The following is a 13,683-nucleotide window of genomic DNA, read 5'->3' on the forward strand; positions in this document are numbered from 1 at the left end:
ACTTGAAAAATAGTGTGCTGTGATAATTCTGTGTAAATTACTTATAAAGTAGTTCTAATTTCAGGCATGTTTGCATTGGTTGTATAGAGTACGGGCATCTTTACTATGTATTGATCTCTTTTTATTTTAACGATGCATTCAATTTAACCCCATTTATCAAAAATATTACTATTTCAACATAACATTAATATAAAGACTATGAGAGATGTTTCTTTGTTTAACTTATACTCCCCTTCCCCCCGCAATCACCACACTGTTGTCCATGTATTTATAAAGAGCAGGAAACTAAATCTTTAAGAATTTAAGTAACTTCCTCAGCGTTACATACAAACAGGTCATACAGAAACAGTTTAATAAACTCTAGTTTTCAAACCTCAGAAACATAACATTTAAATCAGCCAATCCCCTAGAACGGCATAGCATATGCAGAAGAAATCCTGAAAAATGGAGTGGGAGGTTTTTGGTTACGCTATAACTGTGAGGTAAATCTGTGATATTTAGTGGACAGGGGTCTGGCAAGTGGATCTCTTACAATGTGCAGAAGACTCTGTCCAAGAAAAATTGCACTGGACCAATTCAACAGGCAAGGAAGACTTTATTCAAAAATTTTGCAGTGGGGTTGCAGAGAGAGAAAGAGATTGAACTTAACTCCCCTGAAACAAAAAGTATGAGCATTTTTAAGTGCTGGCTGGAACATGACATTGGTCTATCTGTTTTTGCTAATTGTTGCTTATGGAAGTTTTGCTCCCACCCTCCCAAAGAAAATGACAGATAGTGGCTCAGTCTTCCTTGAAGATTAAATTTCAAAGAGATGGCTTCCATTTTCCTAAGAAAGATATTTCTGGATTTCAAAGCTGGCAAAAGGCTGGAAGATTTACATCTCAAAGAGGAATAAGAATATACAATTGCAAGTTTTTTAAAGTAATGCTTTCAGAAAAGGAAAGTTAGGGGTTCACAGCCAGGAAGAAGCTTTCTTGAAGTTTAGTCCTGCTGAGGGGGAAATCGGGGCCTTCTAGTTCAGGTTCCACATGAGAAAAATATTGCCCCTGTCGCCTGTTTTTATGTAAGTGAAACAACTATTTATAATTATGTGAGCCTGACAACCCACTCTAATTTATATATGGACACAAATATTTTCACATGTTGTCAATAAAAATGCATCATCCAGGAATGAATCTAACTTTTATATTTAGGGAACATTATTTTGTGTTTGTTTGCTTGTTGTTTTGGAATAGTACCAGAATTTGTTCATCATTATATATAATAATTGATCATGTCATTAACAGCCATGTTGATCACAGATTTTAAATCAGCAAAGAAGCACCGGTTTAAGTCTGCTTTGTGTAGCTATCTCACCCTGGATGACTTGGTATGTAGACGCAAGAACCTCATGTACTTTATTTTTACTTGTAGTAAATCTATATCCAAGTACTTACATGTTAGAATACATATTATTTCATTATAAATTACTTTTATTTCTCCTTTTTATTAAAGCTATAGCACTTTTTAAGGTTGCCAGTGATATTTAACACCTTTTAAAACTTGGACATCTCACTTGTTTACCTATAACAAAGCCAGACAGAGATCCTCCAAATCCTTATTTTTGGCCTCATAAAGCATTATCTGGTCTACTGTCCCCACTAATCAATTGGAACAAAATGCTGTTTCTTAAACTTCTTTTAAGCCTCTTTCTTTCCCAAGGAGAAACTCTGAGTCACCTTTAGCCAGAGCCGGCAAACAGCTGAGGGATATGATAGTAGGCTGGCCTTATTGTAAAACATTCTCGGATCTACTATATTGCATAATGCCACCCTTTAATCCCACCTCCCTATACCCAGTTCACTTCTCCCTAAAGAAGAACTCTCTTGCCTAACCTTCATGCACCTGCGGATCTAGGATCAGAGACTGCTATTGCAGCGCTCTCCTACTCAGCCCCTGACCCTTCCAAAACAAAAGTTTTTCTAGTAAAATATCTCCCTCCTAAGCCTAGGTTTGTTTTTTGTTTTGTTATCTTGGCAAAACAAAGAAATGGAAGTTCATTCAAAAATGCCAGGAAATCCAAAGATATTATTTTACAGAATTTCTAGAATAGATTAATATCTGTTTAAAAGTTTGTTGGATTTCTCTTCAGAAGTTCTTCAAAATACACTCCCTAGCATTCTTAGACTGTTCTGTCAGCCAAAGATTATTGCTTCTTTCTTTCCTTTATTTTTCTTAAACTAATCAGCCTTCAATATGCGGCTAAACTGGTTACATCCTAGACAGTCAGACGGAGCTCCCCCAGGCTGCGCTGCAGTGGGCCTGCTGTGCGTTGCTGAGGCCAAACCAAGCCCAGACAAAGGCGGAAGAAAGTGTGAATGTCAGTCTTAGTGACTGTGAAACAGACTCTTGAAAATGGGGAGAAGATTAAGCCAACTCCAGATGACCTTGGTGTGTGCATTTAAGTCATAATGACCTTTGGCTATTCACAGCCACGTTCTTCTCCACAGAACACTTAGCTGGGCAACAGTTTCACAACAGGGCTGATTTTTCTCCTTCAGGATGCAGTGCTTTTGGGCTGCATGTGGTAAAAGGACAAACAGTCAACTAATCGTTGTAACCTATGAAGTTTTGCATCTTTTAATTGGCTGGAAAACCCTCTATTTTACTGCTCAGCAAAAGAAAAAGTAAAGGAAAAAAAAACTTCACAAATGATACTGAGAAGTATACACATACACACACACACACACACGCACCATATATATATGCACATACATACACACACATATATATATGGTGCGTATGTGTGTGTGTGTACACTTAAATCTGATTATTCTAATAAGTATGAAAAAAATCCTAAATTTAATAAGTCAGCCTGACCTGTAAACCTGTAAATTCACATCCAATTCATTATTGAGTCAAGATTCAGAATTGAAGCTGCACCTGAGTCTTTTTTGTTTCTAAATATTTGAGGCGTCGGTGCAGTCCTAAGTCCTTTCATGGAGCCCAGGCACTCTTGCTGTGGGGCAATGGCTGTTTTGCCCGGAGGGGAAGAGACACTGTGGCGCAGATGCACTGCTACAGCAAGCAGAGGTCAGGCACCATGATCTCTGTCCAGGAACAAAGATAAATGGAAGACAAACTTCATTTTTCAAGTAATAAAATGTTAATGCATCTGAAAGTAGAAGGTGGCATTATCTGACTTTAGTCTTCAAAAGTATTGAGCCTTTTGCTTTCTGTGGGAAAAATGCATGTTTCTTCTTGAATGTAAAATCACATACACTAAAAATGGATTTTTTTACCTTAAATAGTTGAATTGTTTCCTTATTTATAACTCTATGAAAACTTCATTCCAGAAAACATAAAATAAATTGCCTAAACTGCAAGCGATTTAATCATAAAAAAAAATCATTACTTGAGTTAATTTAGGGTTTAAAAATAAAGGCAAAATCTAGTGTGGTATTTTTAATGTAATTTAATTCTTACATAATGCACTTTCATTTAAATGTTATACATATTCCTTATCCTAGATTTGTAAAATAAAAAGAATATTTCAAAGAGATACAAACATTTTAATATTTTCCATATGTATATTTTTATCATTCAAGAATTCTCTTGGTTAGCATTTCTTTTCATTATATCTTCTTTTATCAAATCATAAGAATACCTTTTCAACTATATAATCAATATTGTTTACCTATACCCAAAAAGCAATAAAGTCTACATGAATTTCTTTGATTTAGACAGAGGAAAAGAAAGAAATAACAGAGAAAGAGAATGAAGTTACACACATGTTCCTTGTGAACAGTTTAAAACTAGATTATTGAGGCAAGAGATTGCCGCCCCAACCTTTTTCGCCTGAGAACACGGCCTCTATCACTCAGCGAAGGTTTACAGCAAGTGGAAAAAAAGAACTGTAATGATCTTCATTTTCTCCTAATATGGAAGGTGGATAAGGTCAGGGACACAGACCTGTGTCAGTGAGAAGAGTCACTAACTAGGTGCGACGGTGATTTGAGTGTGGTTACAGCACTTTTGCCCTGTGTAAATCCAGAGAGATGAAAGAACATGCCTTCAAAACAAGGTAGGATCAAGCTCCTCATTAGTAGAAGAGGCCAGTATATCTCTTGGGGATGTCACTCATCTCAGATATTGTCTACTTTAAAATGCTCATTTTAAGACTATAGTGGATAATTATCGTACTTTTTCTCTTTGTAAATTTTCTTCACTTATTAACATTGCAGTGGCTTCCATTTATCTGGAATTACCAAAAATATTGGCTATTTTCTTAGCCCTATGATTTACACTTTACTTCACACTTTTATCTGTTCCATCTGTCTCAATGGTGTGTATGTGTGTATCGTTACCAGGTGTTATGAATCCTGATCACTAAAACATCGCTAGATCTATGAGTGTACCATGCTCAGGTCTCTGAGCTATGCTAATGTATCAGGTATGAGTGTTCCATGACATCTCTAGTATGAGTCATCTTTTTTTTTTTCATTTTAAAAGTATGATTCAAATCTGCAGCTCACCAATAGTGGCATGAGGCCAATATTAATCATTTTTCATGGTCCACTCTCTTTTTCTTGAGATTCACCAGTAATCTATAGCCACCATACCCCAGAAAAAAAATGGACTCCACTGCCTCTCATACCTGTCACTAAAGCTCCTTGATCAGGACATCATGAACAAGTGCAGTTGGCTCTGCCACAGAGACTTTTATATCCTCCAAGATTAGAGTTCTAAGGGTTTAAATCATCACAGATATTCCCCATTTACTCCCAGACAAGCTCCTCATTGTTTACCACACTGGTGGTGAGTCCGGTGTCACTCTGAAATTTTGAGAAACGATAATTCTTTTTTTACCACTTCGGAAAATCTTCGCTTCTCTTATTGACAAACTAGCAGCCTTCAACACTTCCATTTGACTGGAAATTTCCAACTCCTCCCATTGATAAGCTTAGGCCAGAGGTTGCAAAATGGTAGCCTAAAAGGCAAAAATCAACCCACAGAAATTTTTCGGTGTAGCCTAAGCCATGATCTGAAAATTAGGTACTTTCATCTTAAAAAATATAGATTTCAAGTTGGTCTTAAAATACAAAAAGTCTGTTAATCATAACTAGTGTCAAGTGAATACAGGATTTTAAAATTATGTTTGACTGCAAAAAAAAAGTACAGTTATAGAATTTTTTTAATATTTAAAGTTATTATATTACCTCAAGAATACATTCTTCCTCATTTGCAGAGGACTTCTGGTGGTTATGAATGTATGGCCTGTCATTTCATAAGGTCTAAGCACCCAACTTTCTTGGGAACCTGCATGTATCATTCTCTGACCAGATAGTTCTGGTGGAATTAAGATATATCCCCTTACTGCAAAAATGGTCATGTGACTTAGATATGGTCAGACATAGGTAAGGATACCAAATGTTAAGGTTTCCAAAAAAAAAATTAAAAAATATTCTTTTATAGTGTTGTTGATACTGTGAAGATGTATCCTTCTTACCACGGAGGTAACTATGAGTAGAGAGTCTACTAAAAATGTAGGCAATAGAGAGGAAAACAGAACCCAGGGACAGAGGAAGAATGAGAACTTCTGATACTTTTGGAGCCCCTTTCCTCTCTTAGCCATTCTGAGTTAGGTTCCTGTCAGCTGAAATTAAACCTCCTAACAAGGAACCTCATATATATATTTTTTTCCTACTTATAAATTTTATTGCTTTTAACTCCTTTCTTTTAAAAATTCTCCATAATCTTTCTACTATCTCCTTTTATACTTTTTACCCCTTCTGGATGACTGTAATTGTCATGGCAAGACAATGTTGTATATAGCAGCCTGGGATTCCGATGTGGAGCCAGTATGGAACTTCCACCCTGGGCTGCTACACAGGAAAAAATAAAAATAAAAAAACTTCCTTGTTTTCTAAACCACTGCCTACCATCATTAACTTATCAATGTATTTTTATAATTCAAATTTAGGTGGTGACCATATTATGACTTACATGGCAAAAATTCATAGTACACTAATAATTTTGATGGTAAGTATCTACGATATTACATTTAATGTCTCTATTAGCTGTGTTCATTGTGGCAAACTGTTTTCTTTTTAACCATCTAAACATATAAAAAAGGGAATACCAAAGAGAAAATAAATTATATGATACATGCACTTATATTTTTATTTTATTTTAATCCATTATAAAATCCTTAATTTAAAATGGCAGTGAGAGTATTAGTATGTGAAATTAGTTGCTTTTATGGATTTAGAAGATACCACAACAAATCGATAAGATAATTTAGAGGACAATGTAGTCACATATTAAAGCAAAATCATCCTTTTTTCTCCAATAATTCATATTTTTAATCTTGTGGCATTTGACCAGTATTCATAAAATCCACCCCAGGACTAAAATTATTAGTGAATGCTTGGAAACTGAGGTGAGCAGGCATTTAGAAATTGTTCAGTGGTCTGTAAAATGAATTTCGGATCTCAGTCCAGTCATAAAACCTATCATCACAATTGATGCAAGTCAATGCCTTTTCTATCAGTCTCATCAGGGAAGCCTGGAACTGCCTGAACACAGACACAGAAATGTCTCCTATAGAGCCAGAATCTCTAAGTCAAAATTAAGGATCACTGGTAAGGGAGTTACTGTCTCTGCTTGAATCATCCTGTAGCTAAGTGCAAGGCTTTAAATGATGATTCTAGTTCCTTCAGGAAGATTTACATTTCTAAAGATAGAATAGATGCAGTGAAAATCTTGCATTCAGTTTGCAGAAAGAAATTGAAAGTGAGGAACTGCCTCATTCTGTGAAGCAGTAAGGGAGCAGATCACCCAAGTTCCTGGTCAATACAACAGACATTCTCATCTAGACGAGGAGCGGGGTCCAGAGTTGTCTTTACGTCCAAACTGATCAGTGGTGTTTAGAGTACTTTAGAGGGGTCAGCATTCCATATATATCTAAATTAAATATATTGATTTCTCTCTGAAATGATATGATCAAATTTTATTTGCAAACTCTAGGTGTCCCCTAGGTCTCCTCTTTTTTTTCCAAAGAATAATCTTTCTCCTTGACCCCTTAGAAAACTCCGGTGTTGCTTTGACATTCTGAATGCTCATCCTTTTGTGATGGGAAAATTAGACAGAGCTGACATCTTAGGATGCATAGAATACAATCTTTTAAATCATCTGGTCCTAGATAATGGTAAGGTGACATTTTGGGATTAGGATCTAATATTCCAGATGTAGAAACAGGTGCTATATGTAGTGAGGTCCCAAGAACCTAAAAGATTTAGATCAGACCACCAACTGAGAGCAAAGATTAAATGACCCAGAGTGTAGACATCTCCAAATTAAAGGTGAAGCCTGCAAGCTTGACGTATTTTAAATCTATTTTCTTTGTATAAAACAAGTCTAAATTTTAGAACTACGGTTTTAAAGTAAGAGGCCCGATGATGTAGGAGGGTATTTTATAATTCTTAAAGAAGTTATAATCTGCACAAACACTAATGAAGATGTATGCCTTTACTTCAGCTATGGTATAATCCACCAATTGTTTTCACAATGCCAGCAGGTATCATAAACATGTAAATGTGTCCTTTAACTTCAACATGTTCTTTTTCTAATTCTTGTTTGTGACATTCTGTATAGAATAGGAGTAGGGAGAAGGCCCTGAAGTGTTAACTATTTTAATCAGAAAACAACTGGTTATCGTCAACCCACCTAAACTGTATAATGATTAGAGTCCTGAATTCTGTGAGGTTAACCAGGCTAAAGGTGAAAACATTTTCCCGGGATCTCATACTCTGTAAGATTACAAGTTAGAACTGGCCAAAAGAGGAATTGAGAAAGATTGAGGAGCTTAAGAAAAAAGTCATTCTCTCAGAAGGTCATCAAAATCAGACATAGCGACAGATGAACAGAGTGGTACCAGAAGGTCAGTTGCTCTTTGTTCTCTTCTGCTTCTCTTCTCAAGCATTGGTCATACTGATCAAAGTAACCCCAAATTTGCTACCAGATACTTGGCTGTGGACCCACTTTGGAGCAGCTGCACAGTGGAAAAAGCTTCTTTAGAGTTCAGAATTTCCTGTTTTTTGAAAGTGCTTCCTCCATGGTCTAACTTTAGTTTTCAGATATAGATGGCTTTTCAAAGTTCTCCACTAGTGCCACTGGTCCACACACAGTAGATTGTTTTGATTCTCACTCGTGTTAACTGCTTCTCTGTCTGTTGGGCCTTGGCTCACTGGAAAATTTTTGAATATGTGATTAATAAACTCATCTATATGAAACTTTCCAATAATCAGTTTTAATATGCTATTAACTAGTTTTATTGATTACATGCAATTAATTGTTATATAGCCCCTGAGTGAAGCCTAGACATATCTTCAAACTCAGGCCACTGCCATCAGGGTAGAATTTATTCCCCAAGGTTAGAGAAATGGAAATACTCGATGAGTAAGGAAGAGACAGAAGAATAAATTGCTTTGATTATAGTGTTTCAGCAGATACTAAACCTGGTGTGAGAAATGTTATTTTCCCAGACTAGCCTCCTCACACAAGTTCCTAATTATGAGGCCTTCTTTTGCCTCTGTCAGCACCTTCCTTCACTGCCTGTTGGGTTTCCTGCCTGCTATCATTTTAGGAGACTCTTAATTGGGCCAAGATATGTACAGGCATTGAGGATCCAAGACTCATGTCCAGCTGCAAAAACTTTTTCCCCTCAAATTTGTGGAAGATTTAATCACTCACTTTGTTTATAGCTGTTATTCTGTTCTTTCTGCAATTATTGGGGCAGGGAAAAAAGAAACTTAACAGTCTAAACCTATGAGTAGAACTAAACTTCATTCCAGTTGACTACTACATTACAAACCACACTAAACTTGGTAGTTTAAAATAACAATCCTTTTATCGTATCCATGAGCTTAGGCCAGGAATTCAGGTGCCACTTAGCTGGATCATTTTTCTGTCCTAAATGACACAAAATGTGATTAACGTGTGATATTTATCTGGAAGTTGAACTGATCTGAAGGATCTAAGGTGGCTTCACTCACATTTCTACAGCCTTGGCAGAAATAGTGGCCACATAGGAGCTACTCTCTCTCTCACTAGAAGATTTTAGGGCCTTTCTGTCTGGTCTTTCCAGAAGAATAGTCAAACTTCTAATGTGGCAGCTTCGGGCTTCAGGTATGAGTGCTCCAAGAGATAGAATATGACACAATGTCACTTCTGTTTTATCACAAGTTAGAGAACTCACAGAGCCTGCACAGATTTAAGATGCAGGGTCATGGACCCAACATTTCAATGGGTAGACCATCAAAGATTTTCTGGTAATCTTTGATGTACTCTATAGCCAGAAATGGATTGGTACAGATGGTCATTAAAAATCTTAATGTGTTAGAGATGGGAGGTTCCTTAGTACTCATTCAATCCTCTTCACTTTACCAAATCATACAACTAAGCTCCAACGACAATAGGAGAATTGCTTATGATGAAAGAGTTGATAAATGCAGAATAGAGACTAGAACTCTCAGCTTCTGACAAGTTCAGTACACTTTGAACGGAAACACAATGACAGTTACCATTTTCTGGTAGATGTCTTCTGGTAAAAATATTATCCACAACACCACTAAACACAGTCTAGAATGTAGCAATTTTGGAGTAGTTTACAGAAATAAAACAAGCCTGTGACTATCATTTCATGGTTTGGTAGCAGATTGACATCTGTGCTCAAGACTTGAGACCCACCTGGTTTAACTCTCGGCTCCAGTACGGCCTCAGTTATTCAACCTCTCTGTTCCTGAGTTTACTCATCTGTAATAATGAGAAATCTTCCTTATAAGTTTGTGGTAAGGATAAAAATGAGATGATACATGAAGTGTTGGGCACAAATCGATGGTCAAGAACCCTCATGCATTATTTTTACAGTTTGAGGTAGGATGATAATAAAGTTATTTTCTGTAGACATTTATTGCCTCATTTTTACCTAGGTAAAGCCATTAGTTGAGAGTGAAGTGGAGGGAAAATGTAAGGATATTGAACAAAGAGGAGAAACTATCAAACTGCTTTCTCAGAGACTGAAAAAAAATGTAGAATTTTAAATCAATTGAGTGGCCTTTTGAAGTCTGTGGTAATGAATTTAAAGAGAAACCAGGGAGTCTAAAGTAGTTTTTTCTAAAGTAGTGTTTAGATGCAGTTGCTCAAAATGTGCTAAAATGGGTTGAACACAATTGGGATCTTAAAAAACATGCATGATAGAGGAAAAGAATTAAGATAAGTTAAACTTTTTGCAAGAAAATGATAATAATGTACTATGGAAATTGAGCAAAATTAGGAGGGAAATTTGAATGATTTTTCTAACGTAATAGAGTCATTTCTCTAAAAATCATGTTGATTGAAGAGGTATAATAATTTTGGATTAAATGCCAAGGTCCAGTTGTGTCCATGAAAGAGAGATTAAAAAGCATAGAGATAAAAGCCATTAATATTAAGGCCTACGGATGCTGCTGTTGAATCTTGTGGATGACAAAATTCTATCAGTGAAAACAGAGGTTCAGTTTCAAAGCCTTAGAAGAATTTAAAAAGAAAGGGACAAAGAAGATAAGAGAAATAATGGGGTAATGGACTGATTGACTAGCTGGATGTCATAAGCTTCAAAAGACCAGGGTTTTTTCCCTTGAGAGTAAAAGAGTTCTTTTAAAAACTGAATCTCAGAGCAAAAAGTAGTTGAGCTTGTTGTCAAGATTCTCAGGTATACCAGGTAGTGTAGAATTAGCAACAGCAGTTTGAAAAGGCTGAGAACAGTTTCTATATTTGTTTGCAGAGTTACAGGATGTTACGTAAGTCACAAATGCTGGAAGCAACATTCATCATCATCATTGTCACCATCATTATTATTGTTAATATTATTATTATCACTACTAATAGCATGACCAGGACCCAGTGGAAAAGATTAAGAGTGAGGGAACAAGGCAGGGTGATTCAGAGAAGAGCAAACAGTGAAATGATGTGAGTATGAAGGAAATGTTTCCTGTAGATACTCTCTTACTGTTTGGTGACTGAGAAGTATCACAGTCTCAATGTTTTCAAATAATTAATCGTATTCATACTGGTTTGTGTGGATTATGTTCTAGAACAGTGTGTGTGTGTGTGTGTGTGTGTGTGTGTGTGTGTGTGACCTGAAGATATTATTGAATGATTCCGATTCAGTAAACCTGGATGATGCCAGACTTTCTGTTTGTATAACAAACTCCCATGTCTGCATTTTTAAAATCCACATTAACACCCTAGCTGGTTTGGCTCAGTGGATTGAGCACCAACCTGCAAACCAAAGGGTCACCAGTTCAAATCCCAGTCAGGGCACATGCCTGGGTTGCAGACCAACTCTCCTGTGGAGGCTATGTGAGAGGCAACCACACATTGATGTTTCTCTCTCTCTCTTTCTTTCTCCCTTCCCCTCTCTCCAAAAATAAGTAAACAAAATCTTAAAAATAAAATTTACATTAACCAAATCAACATTGCTCTACACTACAGGCAGCAAGAACAAAAGAAGTCTGAACAAACAACATTCACTCTTTATCCACTAGACACAATGAATAACAGAAAAATGAGATGTAAGTGATTTAGAAAAATATTCACAATTTATTGCCTTAAAATGTGTTATATCTCTTCTCTGTTAATAACTGAGCACCTAAATACATTCTAGAAAGAGTATTAGAAAGAATTTGGTTAAATTATACTTATCAAACATATCAGCTATTTGAAGAAGTGCTGAATTTAGGGATAGGGAGAAAGTGATGTGTAGAAAGTTGAAAATTGCCAAGAAAAGCCATACTCCATGAAGTTAATTAACTGATAATTCAAGAAAGAGTGAATGACATAGGCATTACACATTGACAAAAATGGTTTTCTTATAAGTTACAGAGATGTGACAGCAGTAGAAAAAAGAAAGCAATAATCCCTACTCCTCATTTAAAGTAATCTGAGCACATTGGTATAGTTCTGAACACTTTTTAAAATCAACTAATGGAAAAATTAAATTTAGAAATCTGATTCAAGAATTTCTTCAGTTATTGGGTAAAATGTCTGTGAAAATTGGAGAAAACTTTTACATTGAAGTATCAATTTCTAGTGAGAATTATTAGCATTTTTTTAGAAAAAAATAAAAACCAAAAACACTGGCTAGAGGCTCGGTTTGGTTGGAGCGTCATCCAGTATACCAAAAAGGCTGCTGGCTTTATTCCCAGCCAGAGCACATACTTAGGTTGCGGGTTTGATCCTCGGTGGAGGCACCTAGGGGAGGTAACTAATCAGTGTTTCTCTTTCACATCGATGTTTCGCTGTCTCTGTCTCTCCCCACTCCTCCCTCTCTAAAATCAATAACAATAAAAAATAATCCTCGAGTGAGGATTAACATAAATCTAAATTTCCTGATTCAAGAGGGCTGAAGCAGCATAGACAGATTTGCAAAGCTTCATGAAGAATGGCAAATACAGGTAAAACATGCATCTTGGCTTGAAATGACTGAAAAAAAAAAATCCAAGAGAAGATTGAAAAAGAAGTGCGATTCATTTCATTGAACTTTTTGGTATGTTCTCATAACAAGAGTGTCTCCTATTTTCATCCCCGAGTCAGTGCGTTCTAAAATGCCCATACACTGCCCCTTAAATTTAAGTAGATGGGCTGGATTGTTGTAATTGTACAGTGAGGTCTTTTAGGGTATATTAGTATCCCAGGGTATTATTGGTAATCAGCTCAATGGAGTGGCTGAGGAGATTGATATGGACATTCACAATCTCAGTCACCGTGAACGAGGCATGAGATCTCCGATGAATGACAGGCTGCGTCTTATGGCTCCAATGGATAAGTGGTCTGGGGATAGTTCCCATCTCCGGCAGGATCACTCTTTCACTGAAAGTATGGACAGCCAGTAGTGGGGTAAAGTCTTTTGCCAAGCACAGCTCTTGGCTTCTTCAGTGACTCCCAGATCTCTAAATAAGTTGTCAGCGACAATTTTTTTTCCGGCATCTAAACCTCTGATGCACTCATCCAGCTATGAGCAAGGACATATTCTAGGGTCTAGGGATAAAACTCTAGGTGAAATAGTCACTGTCCTCGGGGAGCTTACATTTGTTGTGCTCATAGGAAGCAAGGGGAAATGCTGCTTGATGTTAGTCTTGGCAATGATTTTTAGATGTAACACACCAAACGCACAGGCAATAAAAATGAAAATAGACAAATGGAACTACATCAAACTAAAACGTTTTGCACACCAAAAGAAAGAATCAACAAAATGAAAAGACAATGTATAGACTGGGAGAAAATACAGTCACACCTTGGTAATCATCAGGTTAGCCTCAGAACTCATCAAACTCTGTCTCGTGATTTATGAGAAAAAAAGTTTCAGCACTCTGCGCTTGCTCGGGACTCATTACACTTGCTAGAACTTTTATGAGTCAAGGCACCACCCTACAAGAGAAAATGCTTCATCATTCAGTACCTGTCAGTTTTGACACTTGTCACAAGTTCCAGAGCAAATTAACCATGAGTACCAAGGTATCTCTGTATTTGTGAACTATAAATTTGCTAAGGGGTTAATATCCAAAATCTGTAAGTAACTCATAGAACTCAGCAGGAAAAAAAAAATCTCATCTTAAAATGGACAAAAGACCTGAATATACATTTTTCCAAAGAAGACACAAA

The sequence above is a fragment of the Pteronotus mesoamericanus genome, unplaced genomic scaffold (genome assembly GCF_021234165.1).
Source record: "Pteronotus mesoamericanus isolate MK-2021 breed Mesoamerican mustached bat unplaced genomic scaffold, CSHL_Meso_final contig_94, whole genome shotgun sequence".
Classification (NCBI taxonomy): Eukaryota; Metazoa; Chordata; class Mammalia; order Chiroptera; family Mormoopidae; genus Pteronotus; species Pteronotus mesoamericanus.